Raw genomic sequence first — 13,332 nt, forward strand, 5'->3', positions numbered from 1 at the left:
AAAGAAAAAGGGGAATCATTTGGAGAAAAACACGATTGCTATGGGAACTTCATCAGAAAGGGCCTTACATAGAATGGAAGGCTGTGGGAGAGAATAATCTAGCACATCTTGGTGGGAGTCAGTGAAGTGCCTTATGACAAGAGCTGCATTAAGTTGACCAGAGGGAATGGGGCTGCTGGAGGACGTGCCTCCCCCCACTCTCCCCACGCTGTCTGGCCTCTGCGTTCATCTGCTAAAACCTTAATATAGCACAGGAAGGCGCCCCTGATAAAAACCCACAGAGAGAGGGCTAGAAAAATAACAGCTTGCTTACAAAGTAGACACCGAGTAACAGGAGTGCAAGTGCAAAAGACTACATGCCTCCTTCATTCCCATAATGAAGATGAGGTTTCTACCCAGGAACTGAAAGCGGACTGTCTTTCTGGGTTGCTATACCAGAATGCCAGAGCCTGGGTGGCTTTAAACAGTTATTTCTTGCAGTTCTGGAAGCTGGAAGTCCAAGATGGTGGCACTGGCAAGTTCAGTGGCTCCTAGATGGTGCCATCTCACTGTCGTCCTCACACCGCAGATGAAGGAGCTCCCTGAGGTCTCTTTTATAATGGCACTAATCCCACAGCTGGGGGTCCACCCTTGTGATCTAATCAGCTCCCAAGGGCCCCACCTCCAAATATCATCGCCCTGGGGATTAGGTTTCAACGTACCAGTTTTGAGGGGCACAAGCATTTGGTCTAAAGCAGAGACCTTGTTCCTGCTTTGTATGTGTTGTAGAAATCTAACTTCCTTTGTGGTTTGCCCCCAATTCATTACATTAGACTCAGGACTGCCCTCTTTGTGGTTTATTTAAAGTAGAGAAAAAGAAAAAAGGAAAAAAAGAAAAAGAAAAGGCACTAGAGATATAATACAGATCCCCACCCAGGGGAACTTACATTCTAGAGATTAAATGACAAGCTATTTTCCGGGGTTTATAGATACTCATTAACTTTTTGTTATAGCCTTATGAGATTGCTACTATTATAATTTCCATCACCGGCGCAGAAAGCTAACGCTCAGGGAGGCATCATTATGCATCTAAGCTCACACTGTAAGGGAAGGGCCACAGTTTGAACCCAAGCAACTAAATCTAGGTATTGAGCACTTAACCACAATGCCCACAGTTCTCAAACAGTGTGCCGAGGTGCCCCAGAGAGCCACAGGGAACTAAAGGCTGCTGCAGGATCCTTTTCATTCTTGAGGGAAACAAAAGACATACATCATACACTACATAAACTACTGCTATTAATTTGTTTGGAACTAAACTACTGGTTTTATTTAAAGCCATTAGGTATTTCTTTTGATATAGGGATTCTGTGAAATATCACTAATAGTATTAGCACGTGATTCTGCTAAAGGCATTGTGACCTGAGAAAGTTTGGGGACTTCTGCACTCTGAGATTTATGTGTCTGGTACCCGTCCCACCCCCCTAGACGGCAAGCTCTTGAAGGCACCTTGGCACATAGTAGCCACACCAAAAATGTCTGTTGAATGAATGGATGAATGAATGAAGAGTAGACTAGAACTAAAGGGTAGGTGTATAAGTGACTTAGAGCCAAGATATACATAGCCAGGACAACAGAGAGAAGAAATTGCAGAAAGGGGTGCACATTTGGAGAAGAGAAATTAATGTGGGGAACATAATAGCAAAAGGCAGTGTCATGTAGTAGTTAAGTATGTGTTCTCTGGAGTCAGACGACCTGGCTTTGAATCTCAGCTCTACCACAGACTAGTCCTGCAATCTCGGGCAAGTTGCTTAACTTCCCTGGGTCTCAGTTTTCTCATCAATGAAATGGAGTTAAAATAAAATTGTAACAAGCTAAAGGAGGCTACGTGAATAGACGACTTAGGAGAGTGTCTAGCACATGCTCAGTATTTCTTATGTGCTGTTTGATATCTTCTGGCTTCTATTCAGCCAGGTTTCTTTTCTCATGAATTTGAAATCATCTGCCCCCTAAGAGGAGAGAACAGCCAAGCTGGTGGCAGCTAGGGTGACCCATTGCCCCCTTTTTCCTGGGGGTGAGGTTTCCTTGGGGATGAGATGCTTAGTGTCCAAACTGGGGAAGCCCTGGGCAAACTGGGACACCCTAGTTGGTCACTCTAGTGGCAGCTCATCTCAGTTCATGCCAGGAATATGATTGTAGGCTTATTCCTGGCTCAGGAGGGGTCACTTCACTGGCAGGCCCAGAGGAAGCAACAGCGAAGATTCAGTTTGCTTGTGGCTGAGCCGCAGGAGGTAGGAAGCGTGCAACTGAAGGCAGGAAGGCATATATGGTTTAGATTTACGTCAGCACTCTAACAACAGAGGAGAGGATCCCTCCACGAGGCACCATGTTGTTCAGACAGGCTAAGTCTTTAAGAGTTTTCAGAGAGGGGCAAACAATAGTTATAATTAAATTTTATAGAGAACTCAAAGATTATTGAACCATGTGAATATATATACCAAAAAGTCTTCCTTCATTCCTATCCTTTAGCCAGTTGGCTCCTAACACACAGAGGTCATCCTTCCAGAGTTTCTTTAGCTACATATAAGAAAATACAAATATGCGTTCTTATTTCACCTTAGTTCTGGCATCAGATGACCTAAAAAGTGGATGCAAGCATTCTGGTCCCTGGGGAAGCTATACTTTAATAAACAGGGCAACTGAGAGCCAATCTCAGGAAGACTTCACTTCAAGATCCACTGACAAATTGGGGTTGGGACCTGCAGAACCGGGGCTGAATTGAGATAAAGATGACATCTTTAGCTCTTCACACTCTTATTTCCATATAAGGACTTCAGTTTTTAATGTATTCATTGTTCAGATTCACAACCACTTTCGTACAGATTGGTCCTACCATTTTCAGTAGTGTTGTTGGTGTTCTTTTCATTTTCATTCCCTTTGTCACATTAAGAGCTCAGGATGTTTGACAACCACCCCCTCCCATGCCTACAGATTAATATCACTGTCCCCTGATGTTATCTGTTTCTAACTAGTGGTTTTCGTTTTGTTATGACTAATTCTGTATTGGGGCACTTGTCAATACCACTCCAAATGTGGTCTGGGATAGGGAAAGAAGATGGCGTAGGTGTAGGCTAGGTTTACCCAAACCTTTTGTCCAACCCTCTGCCTTTACCTCCTTATCCCACCCCTCCTCCCCACTTGCTGCTTGCCATTCTTCTCTCCTCTCTCTCTTTCTACGTCTAACAACTTCTGACATCTCAAACCTTCTGTCTGAGCTCACTTACGGTCTGACTGAAATACCCTCTTTAGAATTTCTCTGGATGAGAGTCAGCTGGTAATAAATGATCTGTACTTGTTTCCTTAGAAAGTCTTTATTGAAAGTTATTTTCGCTGACAAATAAATAGATAAAATACATTGGCAGCTATTTTCTTTTGGTGCATGGAAAATTTCATTTCTATTAAATGTACGTTAGGCCTTACCACTCTATATTCCATGCCTTTAATCTCTTTCATTTTTCCCTACCTTTTTCTCTTTTGCTATGTCCCAGATACTTTCTTCTATCTAATGCTCGTGTTAACCTCATCTGCAGCATTTTTAGCTGATTAGTTTTATTTCTAGACATTCATTTTAGTTCACTTTCAAATATGCTAGGTTACTTTTTACATTATCTGCAGACATATCAAGTTTGTTTCTAATAATTCCAATACCTCAATTACTTGTGGGTCTGTTTCTATTTTCTTTTATCTCTGCTGTTCTTGTTCATGAAGCCTAATTTCCTTGGATCCTTGGTTATTTTTCATGTGTGCTTCTCATTGCCCTTGAAAAATAATAGGTGGGGGTTCTTTGAGGCCATGAGTAAAGGTGCCCCTTCTAGAGAGGATCTGTCTTTGTTGTTGCCACGTGAATAGCTGTACTGTCAGTCTGGGAACACTTTGCTAAATTCACCACTTAAGGTTCTTTTGGACAACCCACATGAGGTAAATTTGAGGTAAAAATCTTGGTGAGGGCCACTTGGTGGTTAAAAAAATAAATCTCAGGGTGGGGTTTCCCCCGCACTGCTCAGCCCAGTATGAAGGCAACTTCCCTTGCATTCCCCTGGGGTTGAGTTTAGTGTTGGTTTTACTTCTGGTTTCATCTTATCCTGGGGTCCCTTCTTATTGTGGGGGTTTTCTGTTATAGTCCCCACCTGGGGTGGGGCTCTGATTTCTCTTTTACTCCAACAAATAGAAGTTCAAAGTTGCCAGGATTGACAAATTATCTCAGTACATAAGTGACTACTACAAACTCATCCCTCTTGTGTTCTGCTTTTGGCTTAGGTGTCTTTTTCATTTGTCAGATCTTCCTTGTCTTAAGGGATATATACTTGTTAATGTTTTACCCAGCATTTTTAATTGCTTCACTGGGAGGGTTGATCTGAATAACCTACCTAGCCATGATCAAAAAAAGCTGTTTTTTTTTAAACAGCTGTGTACTTCCCTATCATATGCATATGTCAAAGTAATGTAACCACTCTCTTATGATGGACATTTGTTTCTCATCTTTTGAAATTATAACTATTACTGTGATGAATGAAGTTCTACATCCACTATATCACTATATATATAATCTCAAATATATATATACATTCATTTTTCTGTAGAATATGTGCTCAGAAGTGGATTTCAGGATCAAAATGTATTACGCATTTTTACATTTTTTTTAGATGGGGGAGGGGCAGAGGAAGAGGGAGAGAGAATCTTAAGCCGACCGTGTGCTGAGCACAGAGCCCACGTATTCTCACAGCCTTATTCTTACAGCCCTGAGACCATGACCTGAGCTGAAATTAAGAGTCAGACGCTTAACAGACTGAGCCATGCAGGCACCCTGATGCATTTTTACTTTTGACAGTTATTGTCAAGTTATACTCCATTGCACTCGTAAAATATAAGAGTTTCACCTTCCTAACTGAGTGTTGTAACACTGGATTTTGGAAAAGGCAATCCTTAAAGCTAATTTCTCAAGTGCTGTCTTTGCTCATCTACAAACTGTGGCCATGAGATTGTGATTGTGGAGGGAACCTTCTTGGGTTGGACCACAACTGCTCTTAAAATCACAAGATGAGTACTAACAGAGGGACTCAATCATATCTTCAACCCCACAGTATCTTTTTTTTAAGCTCCACTTTAAAAAAACAAAAAACAAAAAACAAAAAACCTCTAACTCCACAAAGGACAGAGATCAAGTTGGAATTTAATGACAGTGCTGATTTCCCGAAGACCTAGTACAGAGAAACTTGAGCCAGATGTGAATTAGTGGGCTAGGAAATATGACTTCAGCTCTGAGGTTGTCAAGATAACCCTGACATTATTGGATATGTCACTTTTGAAAATGTGTGGATTTTGCCTAATCCAGACAACAAAAAATAATTCTTAAGCAATATTTAGCGTTAGTGTTAAGGGCTGAAATGTGTCCTCCCAAATTCCTATGTTGAAGCCCTAACCCTATTACCTCAGAATGTATTTGGAGATAGGGCCTTTATTTATTTTTTTAAGATTTTATTTATTTATTTACAGAGAGAGAGAGAGAGAGTACAAGCAGGGGGAGAGGCAGGCAGAGGGAGAGGGAGAAGCAGGCTTCCCACTGAGCAGGGAGCCCGATGCGGGACTCGATCCCAGGACCCTGGGATCATGACCTGAGCCGAAGGCAGACGCTTAACCAACTGAGCCACCCAGGCGTCCCAAGACTGGGCCTTTAAAGAGGTAATTAAGATTAAAGGAGGTCACTGGGGTGCCCCTAATCCTGTTGGTGTCCTTCTAAGAAGAGCTCAGGACACAGACACCCATAGAAAGAACACCCTGGAAAGAGACAGGGAGGAGAAGATAGAGGCCTCAGAAGGAAGCAACCTGCTGACACCGGATCTTGGGCTTCAAGCCTCCAGCGCCGTGAAAAACTAAACTTCTGTTCTGTAGGCCACCCAGTTTGTGGTACTTGGTTATGGCAGCCCTAGCAAATAAACAAAGCACATAATGGCCAAGGAATTGTTTATATCTGATTTTAAGTTGCCTAAAGCTTTGAGTTAAAGAAAATATGGTGAGTGGAAGCTTATTCGATAGCTTACTTGCCTGTCTCTGCTCTATTCATTTTAATATACTTCTAAGGAGTCCACAAAGTCATTTCAATGTCAAGATAAATGAAAAACTTTTTGTGAAACTTTCAGAACTGTGACACTTTATCTTTGCTTTTTATGAAAGCACTACGATATTAAATGGCATGGCAGATATACTGATAACTAGTACTTTTTCTTTTTTCAAATATATTTTTAGGGGCACCTGGATGGCGCAGTCATTAAGCGTCTGCCTTTGGCTCAGGTCATGCTCCCAGGGTCCTGGGATCGAGTCCCGCATAGGGCTCCCTGCTCCGCAGGAGGCCTGCTTCTCCCTCTCCCACTCCCCCTGCTTGTGTTCCCTCTCTCGCTGTCTCTCTCTCTCTGTGTCAAATAAATAAATAAAATCTTTAGAAAATATATATATATTTTAAAGATTTATTTATTTGAGAGAGAGAGCGGGGGAAGGGGCTGAGGGGGAGAGAGAGTCTTCAAGCAGACTCCCCGTTGAGCATGGGGCCTGATGTGGGGCTCGATCCCAGGACCCCAAGACCACAACCTGAGCTGAAATCAAGAGTCGGCCGCTTAAGCATCTGAGCCATGCGGGTGCCCCTGTTACTTTTTCAATATGGCTGTATGTTAGAGGCAGGGTCTCTACTTCTCTCTGTTTTATGTTCCCCCATAATGGAGTGTCTTGTCCAGATTGGCTCTTGTCCCTGACAGACGTAGACATCCAACACAAATCCCTTGCTGTGTGACTGGTGGTGACAGTGGATAGATTGCACATGCTTCTGGGGAGGAAAGCATTTTGAGGCTCGAATCCAGTCTCTGAAAGCTCATTTAGAGACCAGCCCCTAGATTTAGCAAGCCAAGAGTTTTGAACTCCCTGATGTGTCTCTTTCAATAGAAGAGTAGAATTTGGCCCAAAAGGCGGTGACAGGAGATGTGTGGTAGGATTGTCAACAGAATACCTGCTTACCAGTAAGTTGAAGAGCAGCTCTTTTTGGCACAACTTGCAAACTATTTACATATGTTTAATGAGAGAGAAAAATAACTTATTTGCTTAATAAAATTTTCTCTTGTTTATTTTACAGACTCCTTATGATAAGAAAGAAAATGATGTTTTACGTTTTTTGAGGAGGATTTTCAAAAATCTTTGTTTGATTTTCTTCCACAAAGGAATTTACTTGTGTTAAGCATGGAGAAAAGGCTCAATGCTTGGCGTCTGTTTTTCCTTTATATTTTGAATTTAATGGCCTCTTGAGTCATTCTGTTGGCATATTCTTTTGGCATATGCTCTGGATATCCATTCAAATTACTAAGGACCTGGATGAAAATAATTTCTTGGTAAATTGTTCATATTATACACTGACCTAGTTGCCATACCCATAATTCATTAGAACTCATCACACTTCTGAAAGCATTCAGTGATTGCACATACTTAAATGTAGGAAACAAACTTAAATAAGGACAAACTTAAAATAACTTTAAGGTCCCTAACTTCAGGTAGTTCTTAAAAAAAAAAAAAAAAAAAAGGAAGAGGGGCGCCTGTCTGGCTCAGCTGGAAAAGCACATGACTCTAAATCTCAGGGTCATGAGTTCAAGCTCCACACTGGGCATAGAGATTACTTAAAAAAAGAGAAAGAGAGAGAGAAACCACACCGTAATTGAACCAAATAATTTGAGATTCCTCTCAAACTTCCCACATTTTTTCACTTTATATTGTAAAACCTGAATAATAAGTCTATAAGAAGTACTTCACACTGTAACAATATTAATTCTTTTTATTGTTGAAATGATTTCAAAATTCCAGAAAAGTTGCAGGAACAGTTCAAAGAACTCCTATATATCTATTAATCAGAGACCCTGATCAGGAACCACCAATTTTTCTAGTAACGTCCTTCATAGCAAAATGACAATACAGTATCGATACGGTATCATCGGCTGCCTTTAGTTATCATGCCTTTTCAGTCTCTGTTAATCCAGAACTATTCCATGATCCTTCCTCGATTTTCATGACTATAACATTTTTTAAGACAACAGGCAAATTATTTTGTAGAGTTAGGGTTGTCTGATGTTTCCCTATACTTAGATTCAGGTTCTGCATGCATTTTTGGCAGAAATATCATGAAAGCAATGCTAATTTCTCTGTTCATCCTATCAGGTGGCACATAATTTCAATTTGGCGATGTTCATTTGATGTTATACTTGAATAAGGTGGTGTCTGCCAGTTTACGGCACTGGAAAGCTATTCCTTTCCCCCTTGTAATTGTCTTTGGTGGAGAGATATTTTGCAATTATGTAAATACGCCATTTGCACCTAACTTTCACCCACAAATTTTAGCCATTATTGACATTTCTTGCCTGAATTAACTATTACTACGAGTGTTGCCTAATGGTGATTTTCTATTTTTTTAATTTCTTCTACATTTAATAGTTGGCATTCTACTATAAAAGAGCCTTTTCTTCTCCTCATTTATTTATCCATTTGTTTGTTAAATCTGCATGGACTCAAGGATATTTATTCAATGGATTATAATCCATTCCTATCACTATTTATTTTGATGTTCAAATTGTTCCCGATTTGCCCAGTGGTTGGCCCTTCAAATGGGCTATGTCCTTTTGACATGCCCCTGTTGTTTTTTGAGTACTTCATTACTTCCTGACATTAAATTATTCTTCCTCCCCATCTTGTAATTTTGCTGGCCCAGCCCTGAAATCAGTCATTTTTTCTAAGACCCCTTCTAACTATTAATGAGAAATGGTCTTTAGAAATCAAGACTCTTTAGGTATGCTTACTGCTATGGGCTATTGATGCCTCCAGGATCTCTCAGTGGGAAGCAGTATGATAGAACAGAGATATATCTATATTCATTTTTCTTTCTGTCTATGTATCTATCTAACTAATGATCTCTAGAGAGAGATAGGTATATGCAGGTATCTACATCTCTGTAAACGATGAGTTCAGAGCAGTACCTCCATTTGAGTTCAAACTCAATACAGTGTTCGTTATCTTTCTTCCATATATTTTTTAAGATTTTATCTTTAAGTAATCTCTACACCCAATGTGGGGCTTGAACTCACAACCGAGATCAAGAGTCACACACTCCACTGACGGAGGCAGCCAGGTGACCCTCTTCTTCCATCTTATATGTATAATTCCCTCATCTGGCAGTAAGAAATCTGGCTCCATAATCCTCAGTATATTTACTTCTTTGCTTAGTTCCTCTGTATGCAAAAAATTCTCTAACCTGCTCCATCCCCATCTAGACAACTACTTTCTGGCTGTCCTTCTTGCTTAGACCTACCTAATGGCTTTTTAAATGAACATTAAGGAGAGGAAGGAAGGGAGAAAGAAGGAAGGAAGGCAGGAAGGGAGGAAGGGAGGAAGGGAGGCAGGAAGGAAGGGGGGATGACGGGAGGGATGGAGGGACAGTATTATCACACTAATCATGAATCAGTAGATGAGTAGGAAATCTGTTGATCAGGGCAGGAAAATATAAAAATCGGATCTACTGGATCAAGAAGATAGTTATTAGGTGAGGCTAGATTATGTTGCAGAAACGAACAACCCTAACATCTTAGCAGTTTTAAATAACAAACATTTATTTCTTGAGCCCACAAAATCCACTGTAGGCTTGAGTGGCTCTGGAAGGTGACTGCTCTTCATGTGGTGGTTCAGCAGAGCAGGCTGCTTTGACCTCATTGTCCCTCTATCTTATAATGCTACCATGTCAACACAAGTCTTGGTCATCTCTGCGGCAGGGGAAGAGAACATAAGATGACCAGCCTGAGGGGCACCTGGTGGCTCAGTTGGTTGATCGCCTGCCTTCAGCTTAGGTCACGATCTCAGGGTCCGGGGATCGAGCCCTGCATCAGGCTCCCTGCTCAGCAGGGAGTCTGCTTCTCCCTTCTCCTCTGTTCCCATCCATGCTTGTGCTCTCTCTCGCTCTCGCTCGCTCTCTCTCTCAAATAAATAAAATCTTAAAAAAAAAAAAAAAAGATGACTGGCCTGAAATATTTCCTCAAGGAAAGGACACACGTCGATTCTGTCCACTATTTATTAAAGAAAGTCACATGACCACTCCAAATTTCAAAGAGGAAACGAGGAGCAATCCTCCCCTCTGCCCGTGAAAAGAGAGCAGAAAATACTGGTACACAAAGAGATAATTGCACAGTTTTCTCCCAACTATTAGGAAAAGTCAGCAATATCAGACTGTTCAGATTCATCTCTTTTTTTGGAAAGAAGATTTATTATCTCCCTGTAGCCATAAATATTTTTGAACCCCAAGATAATTAAGATAAAAGTCACATAGTGACTAAGAAGTCATTTTTAAATGATTTACTTCCAAATTTGTACAGGACTTAAATCTGAATTTAGAGATGCTTCACTTAGTTTCCACTCTGAAAAACTTTTTAGTAACTAAGTCAGCAATTCTCAAACCTGGCTGTGCCTTAGAGTCACCTTGGGAGGTTTAGAAACAAAGTTTGCTGGCCCTTACTCATGGGCATTCAGATCAAATTGGCCCCAGGGTCGAGTCTGGGTAGCACTAGTTTTAGAAACTCCCCAGGTGAGTCCAACCCCAAGCCAGGATTAGAACCCATGCATCCCAGTCCTGACATTATTGTTCTCCATTGCTCCTTCAGCCTGCACACAACCTCCTCAGGAAACCTCCCCAACCCTAGGTCTAGGTTATGTGCTCCTACCTCCCTCTGAATTTTCTCTGTATCCTTCTATTGTACCCTTTATTGCATTGCACTCTATTTGCCTAGATGCTTTGCTGTATCTAACTGTAAGCTCTATAAAGATAAGGACATGTTACTTTCATTTATGGAATGTCCAGCTCCTGGCATGATGTCTAACACATGGTAGGTGCTCAATTAATGCGTGTTGAATACATTAGTAAATTAGTACATAAACTTGCACTTAGAACTTTCTGTGATATTACTTTCTGTTCCAGTATAAAGTTTATAGGTACAGACATTCAGTTAGGGAACCGATTTGTATCCTTTGTGAATGACTGACATTAAGCTTTTATAAAAAGAGCCTGGCCTAACTGCACAATGAACATTTGTAATAAGATATTTGATGTTTATTGTGATTATTTGATCTCATTTGAGGATTAGACATATCCTCAGGAAACTTTTTTTTAGGAGAATCAGAAATGGCTTATCTATTTCCCTAAGCATAGTGAATCAGTAAGGATTTGGCTAAGGCAACAAGTAACAACCATACTGCCTGAAGGATAAAGTATAAACCTATCATTGTTCGGGGACCTTCACAATCTCTCCCCCGCCTGCCTTCCTAACTTCTCCCAGTTGAGTGTGGGTGGAAAGAGTAGTCGTTGCGTTTTGAATCCAGAAACCTCAGAGTTCAATTGCTGTACCAGAATACTCTGAGAATCTTGGGTTGGTTTCTTAATTTCTCTGGGCCTCAATTTCCTCATCTCTAAAATGGGGAGAGAGGACCTCCCATGGCTGATTTGAGGGTTAAGTAAGATACTGCACAAGACTGTGCTTTTACACTGGAAAGCTTTGTCCTTGTAAATGCTGCTTGTTTTTAGCTGCCAAAGAGAGCTACTGATAGATGTCATACTCACCTAGTTCCTCCACTTTGTGCATCCCTTAGCCTACAGGACTCTTTCTTCTCACTTCTGTCTATCCAGACATTATGCTCAGTAATTGTGAGTCTCCTTCCCTTCCCTCTTGAATTGTGATTTCTAACTAAGTCTGGGCAGCGGAACCCAAGCTGTGATGGGGAAAGATGCAATGTGGATTACCGGATTTTCTGTAGCTCTGTAAGTGGAGAAAAATGGGGTAGAAAGGACAGAGTCACGCCCCCACACATTTACTCACTCATTTCAATGTGCCATTTACTTTTAATTCTTCTCATAGTACTTCAAAGCATATTTTGTAAAATTAATAAAGTCTGAGTAATTCAAAACCTCTTCCAGTTAGCCTACCAATACATCTTTGCGGAGAAATGCAGTAAGTGGAATTCTGTGAGAATGATTTGATCTATGGTTCAGGGGCAGAAGGATTACTGAGGAATTTTATATGTTCTTTGAGTGCCTTTCTATTTCAGGAGAAAAATAAGACAAATTCCATTTCACAGAAGCAAGAGGAGTTATACCAGAGGATTGCTTATATAGCAAAGAAGTGAATTTTTACTCTAAACCACATTGGTTATGTTCATAAATACTAAATACAGAATGCAAACAATTGAGAAAGCAAAAACATTTGTGATTGAACTCTAAGAAACTGATGCAGACACGTGATTGAAAATATTTCAACTGTGTGAAGGCCTATATTAATTTTTGCATGATTACATTTGTTTCCAGAGTTCCCTGTTGAGATTAGAGACTTATACCAGCATAACGTTATGGAATACTGGCTCTGCACGAGGCTCTCTGACGAAAGGTTTCAAGATTAAACCAGTTTGGTAAACCATGCATGCTCTTGTTCCCCTCTTGGAGATTCACAATGCATGTCTGCCTATTAAAACTCTGAGCACTCCAACAGTAAAGGTCCTGTTGAATTTTGTTTAACTCCATCATTCCCAAATTTCTTGGACTGTGAAATCTTCTGAAAGGTAATCATTATCACACATTACTACTAGTGTCCTCTGGGGTACCCTCTGGGAAACTCTGAATTACCTTCATGGAATAAATATATTCACTTGCCCAGCTAATGCCCAGAGTGTCCTTTCCAGAATGGAGTTGCAACAGGAATTATGTAAATTTTTGCAGAAAGCATAATGGAACATAGGTAAATGTTTACATAGAGCATAAAGCAACTAGCCATAAAGGGTTTGTTGTGGGGCGCCTGGGTGGCTCAGATAGTTAAGCGTCTGCCTTCAGCTCAGGTCATGATCCCAGGACTGAGCCCCACATCGAGTCCCACATCGGGGTCCTGGCTCAGCGGGGAGCCTGCTTCTCCCTCTCCCTCTGCCTCTCCCCCTGCTCATGCTCTCTCTCTCTGTGTCTCGAATGAATAAATAAAAAATCTTAAAAAAAAAAAAGGGTTTGTTGTGGTGGTGGGCTTTTTCAGTAATAGCTTTACTGAGATATAATTCGCACACACAGTTCACGCTTCTAAAGTGTGCAGTTCAGTGCTTTGTGGATATTCAGAGTTGCGCAACCATCGCCATAGTTGATCTTAGAATATATTCATTACTTCACATCCTTCAGGACTTCATTATTTCATGTCCTTTGGCTGTCACTCCCTAGTCTCCTTCCCCTCACCTCAGCCCTAAGTAACCACAAATGCACTG

The 13,332-nt window shown here is 41.0% G+C and overlaps 1 long non-coding RNA gene across 1 annotated transcript in view; it reads left to right on the forward strand.

Moving 5' to 3' along the window:
- Window positions 1–12,666, forward strand: part of LOC112825237 (uncharacterized) — a 36,449-nt gene extending 23,783 nt beyond the window's left edge. Inside the window, exon 3 of the long non-coding RNA XR_003208635.2 lies at window positions 12,401–12,666. This is a non-coding gene — a long non-coding RNA (uncharacterized lncRNA). The remainder of the gene's footprint in view (window positions 1–12,400) is intronic.
- The last annotated feature ends 666 nt before the right edge of the window (window positions 12,667–13,332 follow it).

The sequence above is a fragment of the Callorhinus ursinus genome, unplaced genomic scaffold, assembly GCF_003265705.2.
Source record: "Callorhinus ursinus isolate GAN/ISIS: 27379988/994484 unplaced genomic scaffold, GSC_fseal_2.0 scaffold12, whole genome shotgun sequence".
Taxonomy (NCBI): Eukaryota; Metazoa; Chordata; class Mammalia; order Carnivora; family Otariidae; genus Callorhinus; species Callorhinus ursinus.